The sequence below is a fragment of the Pongo pygmaeus genome, chromosome 3 (genome assembly GCF_028885625.2).
Source record: "Pongo pygmaeus isolate AG05252 chromosome 3, NHGRI_mPonPyg2-v2.0_pri, whole genome shotgun sequence".
NCBI lineage: Eukaryota > Metazoa > Chordata > Mammalia > Primates > Hominidae > Pongo > Pongo pygmaeus.
The window spans coordinates 85,091,546-85,103,416 of record NC_072376.2 but is presented as its reverse complement, the minus strand read 5'-3'; the positions used below and the strand labels follow the sequence as shown (position 1 = coordinate 85,103,416).

Genomic DNA, 11,871 nt, shown 5'->3' with positions numbered 1-11,871 from the left:
TTCACCGTGTTAGCCAGGATGGTCTTGATCTCCTGACCTCATGATCCGCCCTCCTCGGCCTCCCATAGTGTTGGGATTACAGGCGTGAGCCACTGCACCCGGCCATTGAGAATGAGATGAAAGACAGATGAGAGGGCTTGTGAATATTTGAGCCATTTTTTTTAAACCTTGTGATTTTGTCTTTAGCTTATTAACAATTCATTTCTTTTGACATTTAAAAAGTGTAGAATGGTTTTTCTTAGTTTAAAATTTATATCAAATAAGTACTTGAGCTTACTATTTGTTATCCACATAAAATTGAACATTACATTTTATATATTTGTATACTCAATCATATAGAATACACATAGAGTCGTACACTTACGTATACCAGTTATGAATGTTCTTTTCTTCTTCCAAGAGTTCTCCCTTCACACATTCAAATTATATTCATCTTAGAGTTTCTTTTCTTTGCTTCCTCAGACAGCAGCACTCACATTGAAAGTTAAATGTGATGGAGAACATGTATAAAAATACAGTTGGCAAAGAAGCAAAGAAAAAAAGGGTGAAAGAAATTCTGCATCAGGGAAAGGGATATTTTATGTGCAGGAACTACAGAAGGCAATATGATGTTGGGTAGTATTTCTCCATCATTTGAAGGACTGTCATAAAATGTGTTAATCATTAAGGGAGACAAACTCTTTTTGGATACCTCATTCATGTGTTATCTTTAAGTAAATGTGAAGCCACTACTTGTTATGCTAGTGATTTCCTGTCTACAATGGAGAAAGAAAGAATTACTATTTCTAATTATATTATAGTGAAATCCTTGTCGGTGGGGCATGTTGCCTTCACTTGAGAACTGTTTTACTGTTTTTATTTCATGAATGTTAACCGCATACTTTATCAGTTTTGAAAGGTTCCCAGTTAAAGGTTTAAAGTGTGGAGGGGCTGAAGCTGAGGAGTACAAAGATAAAAATAGACAAGGTCTCAAAATTCTGTTTCCAGTGTTAGCCAGAAAATTCTCTGTATTTTGAATTCTTCCTCTAGACAAAGAATTGAAGGAATTGTGATATGTATTTTTTAAAATATTACTTAACTATATAGGTCTTACTTTTTTGCCCAGGCTGGAGTGCAGTGGTGGGATCAGAGCTCCTCACATCCTTGAACTCCTGGACTTCGAGTGTTCCCCCCAAGTAGCTAGAACTACAGATATGTGCCACCATGCCCTGTTAATTTAATTTTTTTTTTTTTTTTTTAACAGTTGGGGTCTCCGTGTGTTGCCCAGGCTGGTGTTGAACTCTTAGTCTCCATCTTCCCATCTCAGCCTCCCAAAGTGCTAGGATTAGAGGCATGAGCCCCCAAGCATAATCCCATTTTAATTTTTTTATTTTTTATTTATTTATTTTTTTTGAGACGGAGTCTTGCTCTGTCACCCAGGCTGGAGTGCAGTGGTGCAATCTTGGCTCACTGCAAGCTCTGCCTCCTGGGTTCATGCCATTCTCCTGCCTCAGCCTCCCGAGTAGCTGGGACTACAGGCGCTCACCACTACGCACGGCTAATTTTTTGTATTTTTAGTAGAGACGGAGTTTCACCGCATTAGCCAGGATGGTCTTGATCTCATGACCTCGTGATCGGCCCGCCTTGGCCTCAAATAGTGCTGGGATTACAGGTATGAGCCACTGCACCCGGTCCCCCATTTTTATTTTTAAATATAAAGATGGAGTTCCAACATTTAGAAAAAAACTCTTAGTTCATCTTTCTATTAAGCCCAATCAGTATATATCTATTATTTGTATTTCAAATTTTGTTACTCTTTTAAATACATCCTTTACCGAACAATAAATTTGTCCATATAAATGCAAATGGCGGAATCATTTATGAGGACAAAACTGTGAGCTCTAAAAGACCACCATCCATGGTAGCACAGACTAAAAAAGAAAAAAGAGATCACCATCTGTATCATCTTCATCTTTCTTCTTACAACATTCTTAGCCTTACAACATTCCTGTATCATCTTCATCTTACAACATTCCTAGCCCCTGATATGTAGTAGGAGTTCAATACATGTTTTAGTTTAAAGAAACACATAAATACTGTCATTGAATACACAATGCATTATCTTATATGATCTTCAAATCCCTGAGATAGGTACCATTTTAATTTCTGTTTTATTATTGAAGAAATCTTGAGCGGTGAGTTCACGTAGCTTACCCAAGGTCATATGATCTAAGTGTATGCTACATTAACTTGTTTTTGCTACAGTGTTCTGAATACTCTTTTAGAAGAAAGGGAAAAATTCAAAGTCTGCAGTGAGAGGGCTTTTTGAGATCTAGTGGTTTCGTTGTTGCAGCCTAGTGATTGGTGGGTAAAAGGTATTCAACAGATTTGAAACAGATGTATGAATGCTCTGAGTTTCTGCTTTGGGCAGCAGACTTCCCTTCCCTCCCTTCCTTCCTTCCTTTCTTCCTTCCTTCCTTCCTTCCTTCCTTCCTCCCTCCCTCCCTCCTTCCTTGCGTCCTTCCTTGCTTCCTTCCTTCCTTCTCTTTTTTCTTCTTTCTTTCGTTCATTTTTTTTTTTTTTTGAAGCAAATATTTCCAAATGAGAAAAAGAGAAAAAAAAATCTTGGAAATCTTTATTTCTTTTGAGAAGCCTTTTGAATACATAGGAGAAGAAATTCTCAGCAATTTTAGGTGGGGGCTCAGGCGTGCATGCTGGTGACTGTTGATAGGTCCAATTATACCATTTCTTTTAACAATGACAACAACTTATTTTCTTTTAATTTTCACTCAATTTTCTGTTCTAAGTTTAGAATTTTTTTGTAACATTAAACTGTTTTTGAAGCAGTTTCTAAGGAAACCTCTTATGCAAGGCGCTTAAGTCAACAATTAGAAAGTCGTTATGTGTAAATTAAGTGAAATAGGCTGTGTGCCTAGAGGGACAGATGGGAAGGGGCAGTTTCAGAGATTTCAGCTAGTGTGGCCTGTATGCTTTTTTTTTTTTTTTCCAACAGCCATCTGCAAAACAAGCTTTTCAAGGTCCCAAAGGATGTTCAAGGTCAAATTGTACGAACAGTTTTTAATTATCAAAATTCATGTATAAGTAGTCATTTAATATCTTCTTCCCAGATAATACAAACCCTATGATAGCTCATGTACCTGTCTTGTTTCTAACAACCAAATGAACAGAATGTAGCATTTTACCTATGTAAATAAACATTTAATAAATATATAAAATAATACTATAAAAAACACTTCATAGAATTCCTGGCTTAGAACTGTCACTCAAAAATGTTAGTTATTACAATTTTAGCCACCAATCTTTAACTTCTCTCCTCCTATATAGCCCTTTACATATTTGTGTTTTCTAGAGCTTCCCTGTCTTTTATATTATACTTTACAATATTCTCTAGGCAATATCATTTACTCCATGGTTTTTGTTTTGTTTTGTTTTGTTTTTTTCTAGAGATAGGGTCTTGCTCTGTCACCCAGGCTGGAGTGCAGTGGCACCTTCATAGCTCACTGTAGCCTTGACCTCTTGGACTTAAGCAATCCTCCTGCCTCAGCCTCCCAAGTAGTTGGGACTACAGGTGTGCAGCACCATGCCTGGCTGCTCCATGGTTTTAACTATCCTCTGTGTTCTGACAATGTAGTGGGGACACTTAATTTATATCAAAATAACAGAGAGATGATCTATGAGGAGTGACATTAAGGCCTGAAACCTTGAGAATGATGATGACAGTGAGTTTGATTCCTAGAGGCCAGAGGACTGTACCACCGCTGTAGGAAACTAAATGTTCTGGACAAGGGTATGTTGGTTTTAAGTCAGCCACTAAATATGAGGTATCTGAAACATGGCATTGCAAATAAATCCACCACTTACAGCTGCTGTCTCCACTTGTTTTGAAGTCCTACTCTCTCTGATTTGTTCTAGGAATGTCTGGGCTTGACTGAGGCTCTATCTTCTATTGCCATTCATAGAAGCCATTGTCTAAACTGCACTGATTCTTCACAATGCTGGGAGGAAAATTCATCACCTCTACCTCCAATGCTATAAGCAGCTAAAATGGGACACATCCATATTATTCTGGGTCCCAATGTTAAATCTCTCTAATAGACATTCATATACTTAGCCATTATTCCCAAAGCAAAAGTTAATAGTGCTGTCTTTCACTCTCAAAAATGTGTTGGTTTATATGATAAATTATATGATCACCTCCTTAAAGTTCACCCAAGTTAGAGTGGTAGGGTGATTGGGAATGGGGATGCTAATTCCAGTCCCGTGATATGCTGACACCTAACCTCTCTCATTACAACTGAGGTCCTGGCATTGAGCCAAGGCCACCAGTTCATGATCAACTTTTCTGTCAACTTGAATGACTTCTTCAGAGCCCCTGGTGTACTTTACAGATAGCTGGCCTTAGGTGGGAACTCTTCAGCGCTGCAGAGATATTCTATTTGCATTGAATCCAGAAAGATGAGGGATAAGGAGGTCTCTCAATCTCTTTCATTCAGGAAAGCTCTCACTCTCCTAATGTGAATTTAAGCACCTTTTCTCTGGCATACATGAATTATGCATACCAGATAGCATTACTTTGCCAAGCCTAGAAACTTTCTACTTTTACATTCTATCATATATCACATGACTAAAATGTGATATGATTCTGTATGGATGATTCTGTATGGATAAAGATCTGTCCAAGGTTATAGATCATCTCACTCAAAGATTTAGAAGCCGCTCACAACTTTTAAATGACAGCTTCTCTTGCTGTTATTTATGCATACCTATTTATATTATACATACACATTCATATTTATAAGCACAGAAAGAATTCGGAAGGTTATTCTTCAAATGATATTTATAAAAACTATTTTTTCCCCCAGTCAAACTAAGGAATAAAGGAACACATGAAAATCATCCTGGGTACATTTTTACCAGCAAATATTTTTTGAGTACCAGCAATATGCTAGGCACTGTGTGTATAAAGTAACATAAGCAATAAAATAATTGAAATTTGAAAAAAAATCTTTTTTTGTAGTTTGTAACTCTCTAACAAAATTAATTGCACATTCATCCTTTTCCCATAGAATATCATTTATTTCCAGTATAGCATATGTTGCACTATATTATAGTCATTTGCTTCATTTTGATTGCCACTGCTAGATTATAATTTCCTTGAGAGGAAACTCTGCTTCTTTATTTTTATAATGCCCAGTGCTTGGCCTATCATAGGTGCTAATTGTTTTTTTTTCCTTGATGCTAATTTCTTAACTTTCCCTCATGTAAATCAATTTAGAGCTAAAATAACTTAGTGGAGTTGAAATCTGTGAGAAATGGCTTCAGCAGCAGGCTAAAAAAAAAAAAAAAAAAAAGACAATTACAGAAATGATTGCCTAAGCAAAAGTGCCCAGAACAGAATTGAAAATAAAATTCCAGACCTTGATGTAAAATTAACTTAAAGCTCAGAGGACAATGTGTAAGTTTCAGAATAATTATAGCTTCCAGGAAACTTATCAGAGTTGACATATGATGACCTTTAAGTTTACTTTGAGTAAGAACCATGTCTTATCATATTCATCTATTGTATCTAGATAGTACCTTAAAGTGGATGCTAACTAAATGCTGTAGAAAGAATGGGTCTGCATTTATTATATAATTTGCATTAAGTGTTCTACTAGAAGTAGTATCTATTTTAATGTTTAATGCTTATTTAATAATAAGAAAGCTATTGCTAACTATAAATAAAGTATATGCTTAGGAGTTAATGTTTCTTTATGAGCAGAACAATTATTAGGTGCTCAACACAGGCAAAAGAAAAAAGAAGACGATAATTTCATCCTCTATGATTGGTCTAGCAAAATTAGGCATTTTCTCTCTTATCATTTGTTAGTCTCTCTTTAATGCAGCTCCTATTTCTATGCTGATGTTACTTATAGTTACTTACATACCTGTCAATTTTACTCACTGTGTGCCCCTCAAGGGACCTGTATGTGGCAGCTTAGGTTCTGGCATTGAGCCAATGTCACCAATCCTTGCCCATGTCCTTCAATACTATTTTCTTCTGATACTTACTCAAACTTTGTGAGTCTGTTTCCTTGCGTATAAAGTGAGAAAAGTAATACCTTCCCTCATAAGAGTGTTGTGATGATAAAATTAGATAATGTATGAATAAACTACTTAGTGTCACCTAATTTTCTGCATATTTGAAGTCATCACTTTCATAACAATAAAATAAGCCCCCATACTCCTATCAGATGAAGTAGGAAACCCAGTGCCTTTCCGATATTTAATGTGCATTCCCAAGAAAGGTTCTTGCTTCCCCACATCTTGCACTTGGTATCCCTGCTCCAAGGTTTTAGTACACCTTGCTCCCAATCTTAACTACAGCTACTGTGTCTTCTCTATCCCTGTTCTCATAGCTGCTGTTCTCTCTACCCTGGTGTATTAGTCAGGGCTGTCCAGAGAAATATAACCAGTAGGTTTTGATATTATGAGATTTATTATAAGGAATTGACTCATGATTATGGAGGTAATCTAGCCATCTGCAAGCTAGAGACTCAAGAAAGCCAATGGTATAAATTCTAGTCCAAATCTGAAGGCCTAAGAATCAGTTCTGATGATGTAAGTCCCAGTTCAAGGAAAAGACTGATGTCTCAGCTCAAGCAGTCAGGCAGAAAGAGAATTCACCCTTTTTTTTTTTTTTTTTTTTTTTAACAGTTTTCATTCTATTTGGACCCTCAGTGGATTAGATGATGCCCACCCACATTGGAAAAGACCTTCTGTTTTACTGAGTTGACTAACTCATATTCTAATCTCTTCCAGAAACACTCTCACAGAAATAGCAGTAGTAATGTCTAACCACACATCTGGACATCTTATTGCTCAGTCAAGTTGACACACAAAATTAACCATCACACTTGGTGTGGACATTGCTCCTTCTCCCTCATTCCTTCAAAACACAATTCACACATCAGTGATATGCTTCATAGATTTTCACTGGTTCTTTAGTAATTTTGGGATTATGAGGCTGAGGTGCTAACTGCCATGGAGAGCGGAAACAGCAATCTGAGTATTTATCCTCAGTTCCCAGAAATGCATCACTTTTGTCACTTTGGGGATTTTTGATTGTCTAGATGTGTCTCTTTTTAGGCCCCATTCTCCCACCAGGGAGCTGAGTCCACAGTCAGGACTGTTGTGTGTGTATGTGTGTGTTGGGAGGTGATGGGAAGGAAGGATGACTTGTATTTAATGAACTCAGCCTTAGAATTTACCTCTGCTTTTGAATGCCCCTTTCAAATGCAGATCCTTGTTCTTAAATGTGTAGTGTCATAAACTGTTTCTCCAATCCTCCTAGATATTCTGTAAGTTCCTACTATCTGTTTACAAAAATACTTTATTGAGTACATTTATATTCAATACAATTTACACATTTTAAGTTTACAGCTGATGAGTTTTGATAAATATATACTTATGTGAAGAGAGAAGAGAAAGATGGCTGAATGAAGGTCTCCACCAGTTGTACCCCCTCCAGAGAAACACCAAATTTAACAACTATCTACACAAAAAAACACCTTCATAAGAACCAAATATCAGGTGAGCAATCACAGTACCTTTTTTTAACTTCATATTGCTGAAAGAGGCACCGAAGAGGTTAGAAAAGATAGTTATGAATTGCTGATGCTACCCCTCCCCCATCCTCTGGCAGTAGTTGTATGGAACAGAGAGAGAATCTGTGTATTTAGCAGAAGGAGAGCACAGCGATTGTGGAACTTTGCTTTGAACTCAGTGCTGCCCTGTCACAGCAGAAAGCAAAACAAGGCTGAACTCAGCCAATGCCCACAGAGAGAGCATTTAGACAAGCCCTAGACGAAAGGGAATTACTGATCCCAGCAGTTGGAACTTGAGTTGCAGCAAGCCTTGCTACAGTGTGCTAAAGTGCTCTGGGGTTCTAAACAAACATGAAAAGTAGTCTAGGCCACAAGGATTGCAATTTCTAGGCAAGTTCTAGTGCAGTACTGGGCTCAGACTTGGGGAGCATGCAACCTAGGGAGACACCAGCTGGGGTGGCTTAAGGGAGTGATTGTGCCACCCCTCCTGCAACCCCAGACAGCACAGCTCACAACAACAAAAGTGAGTCCTTCCTTGTGGTTGAGGAAAGAAGAGGTAAGAGTAAAGAGGGCTTTTTTATTGCATCTTGGATACAAGCACAGCCACAGTAAGACAGGACACTAGACAGAGTTGTGAGGCCTCCATTCCAGGCTCTTGCTCCTGGATAACATTTCTAGATACGCCCTTGGCCAGAAGGGAAACTGCTACCTTGAAGGGAAGGACCTAGTTCTGGCAGGATCCATTACCTGCTGACTAAAGAAACCTTAAACACTGAATAACCAGCAGCGATATCCAGGTACTATGCCATGGGCCTTGAGTGAGACTCTGAGACATATTGACTTCTAGTGAGACTCAGCACATTCCCAGCTGTGGTGGTGAGAGACAGGACTAGCTGGATTTCCTAGGCCGACTATGAATCCCTAAGCCTAGCTGGGAAGGTGAGTGCATTCACCTTTAAACATGGGGCTTGCCACTCGGCACACACCTGACCAATGAGGTAGGAAAGAGAGCTCACTAAAATGTTAATTAGGCAAAAACAGGAGGTAAAGAAATGCCAATCATTTATTGCCTGAGAGCACAGTGGGAGGGACAATGATTGGGATATAAACTCCGGCATTCCAGCCAGCAAGGGCTACCCTCTTTGGGTCCCCTCCATTTGTATGGGAGCTCTGTTTTCACTCTATTAAATCTTGCAACTGCACTCTCTTCTGGTCTGTATTTGTTATGGCTCTAGCTGAGCTTTTGCTCGCTGTCCACCACTGCTGTTTGCCACCATCACAGACCCGCTGCTGACTTCCATCACTCCAGATCTGGCAGGGTGTCCGCTGTGCTCCTGATCCAGTGATGTGCCCATTGCCACTCCCGATTGGGCTAAAGGCTTGCCATTGTTCCTGCATGGCTAAGTGCCTGGGTTCATCCTAATTGAGCTGAACGCAAGTCACTGGGTTCCACGGTTCTCTTCTGTAACCCACGGCTTCAAATATAGCTATAACATTTACTGCATGGCCCAAGATTCCATTCCTTGGAATCCGTGAGGCCAAGAACCCTAGGGCAGAGAAAACAAGGCTTGCCACCATCTTGGAAGCAGCCCGCTACCATCTTGGGAGCTCTTTGAGCAAGGACCCCCTGGTAACATTTTGGTGACCACAAAGGGACCTCCAAAGTGGTGAGTAATATTGGATCACTTTCACTTGCTATTCTGTCCTATCCTTCCTTAGAATTGGAGGAAAATACCGGGCACCTGTTGGCTGGTTAAAAATGATTAGCGTGGCCGCTGGACTTAAGACTCAGGTGTGAGGCTGTCTGGGGAAAGGCACACCTCACCAGTTCAGAATTATTCTAAGTCAAAAAAGCAAAAAGGTAGCTTACTAACTCAAAAATCTTAAAGTATGGGGCTATTCTGTTAAAAAAAAAAAAGTAATTTAACACTAACCACTGATAATTCCCTTAACCCAGCAAATTTCCTAACAGGGGATTTAAATCTTAATTACCACACAAAGGTCCAACCAGACCTAGGAGGAACTCCCTTCAGGACAGGACAATAGATGGTTCCTCCCTGGTGATTGAGGAAAAAACCACAATGGGTATACAGTAGTTGATACGGAGACTCTTGTGAAAGCAGAGTTTGAAAAATTGCCTAATAATTGGTCTCCTCAAACGTGCAAGCTGTTTGCACTCAGTCAAGCCTTAAAGTAGTTACAGAATCAAAAAAAACTATCTCAATCCTGACTCAAAAGGTTACCTACACCCTCTCTGAAAGAATTTGCATAAGAACTGCTTTTATGGGAATACATCTTGATGGGGCAGCTGGGTTGTTATGAAATTCTCAGGAACCCAGCCCAGCTCTAGGACTCACCCCTGAGCACGAAGGCAATGTTGGGCACGCTGGTAAAGGACCACTAGAATCCAGCAGCCCGGACCCCTTTCTTTGTGGTCAAGAAAGGTGGGAAAACAGGTGCAGGGCTGCTACATCAGTGAGCATAACTAATCCAATAAGCAGAGGTCCATGGGTGGTTATGCACCCTGGAAAGGAACTCACCTCTGAGCACAAAGGCAATGTTGTGCATGCTGGTAAAGTACCACTAGAGTCCAGCAGCCCAGGACCCTTTCTTTATGGTCAAGAAAGGTGGGAAAAGGGGTGCAGGACTGCTACATCGCTGAGCGTAACTAATCTGATAAGCAAAGGTCCATGGGTGGTTACACACCCTGGAAAAGAGTAAGCATTAGGCCCTTAGAGGACCCTCTAGGACTAATGCTTATTTGAAAATGACTAGCATCCCTATGCTGGCATCCCTATGTTCTTTTTTCAGATGGGAAATGTTCCCCCCCAATACAAAAATGCCCCTAAGATGTATTCTGGAGAATTGGGACCAATTTGACCCTCAGACGCTAAGAAAGAAACGACTTATATTCTTCTGCAGTACTGCCTGGCCACGATATCCTCTTCAAGGGGGAGAAACCTGGCCTTCTGAGGCAAGTATAAATTATAATACCATCTTATAGCTAGACCTCTTTTGTGGAAAAGAAGGCAAATGGAGTAAGTGCCATATGTACAAACTTTCTTTTCATTAAGAGACAACTCGCAATTATGTAAAAAGTGTGATTGATGCCCTACAGGAAGCCCTCAGAGTCTACCTCCCTACCGCGGTGTCCCCCTGACTCCTTCCCCAACTAATAAGGACCTCTCCTTCCACCCAAATGGTCCAAAAGGAGATAGACAAAGGGGTAAACAATGAACCAAAGAGTGCCAATATTCCCCGATTATGCCCCCTCCTCCAGTGGGAGGAGGAGAATTCGGCCCATCCAGAGTGCACGTACCTTTTTCTCTCTCAGACTTAAAGCAAATTAAAATAGACCTAGCTAAATTCTCAGATAACCCTGATGGCTATATTGATGTTTTACAAGGGTTTGGACAATCCTTTGATCTGACATGGAGAGATATAATGTTACTGCTAAATCAGACACTAACCCCAAATGAGAGAAGTGCCACCATAACTGCAGCCCGAGAGTTTGATGATCTCTGGTATCTCAGTCAGGTCGATGATAGGATGACAACAGAGGAAAGAGAATGATTCCCCACAGGCCAGCAGGCAGTTCCCAGTGTAGACCCTCATTGGGATGCGGAATCAGAACATGGAGATTGTTGCTGCAGATATTTACTAACTTGTGTGTTAGAAGGACTAAGGAAAACTAGGAAGAAGCCTATGAATTATTCAATGATGTCCACTATAACACAGGGAAAGGGAGAAAATCCTACTGCCTTTCTGGAGAGACTAAGGGAGGCATTGAGGAAGAATACCTCCTGTCACCTGACTCTATCGAAGGCCAACTAATCTTAAAGGATAATTTTGTCACTCAGCCAGCTGCAGACATTACAAAAAAGCTTCAAAAGTCTGCCTTAGGCCCAGAGCAAAACTTAGAAACCCAATTGAACTTGGCAACCTTGGTTTTTTATAACAGAGATCAGGAGGAGCAGGTAGAACAGGACAAACAGGATAAAGAAAAGGCCACCATTTTAGTCATGGCTCTCAGGCAAGCGGACTTTAGAGGCTCTAGAAAAGGGAAAAGCTGGGCAAATTGAATGCCTAATAGGGCTTGCTTCCAGTGTGTTCTACAAGGACACTTTAAAAAAGATTGTCCAAATAGAAATAAGCCACCCCCCCCTTGTCCATGCCCCTTATGTCAAGGGAATCACTGGAAGGCCCACTGCCCCAGGGGATGAAGGTCCTCTGAGTCAGAAGCCACTAACCATATGATCCAGCAGCAGGACTGAGGGTGCCTGGG

General features: G+C 40.1%; 1 pseudogene; it reads left to right on the top strand.

The window, feature by feature from the left end:
• Positions 1-10,103: 10,103 nt before the first annotated feature.
• Positions 10,104-11,489, top strand: LOC129034554 (uncharacterized; annotated as a pseudogene).
• Positions 11,490-11,871: the final 382 nt, after the last annotated feature.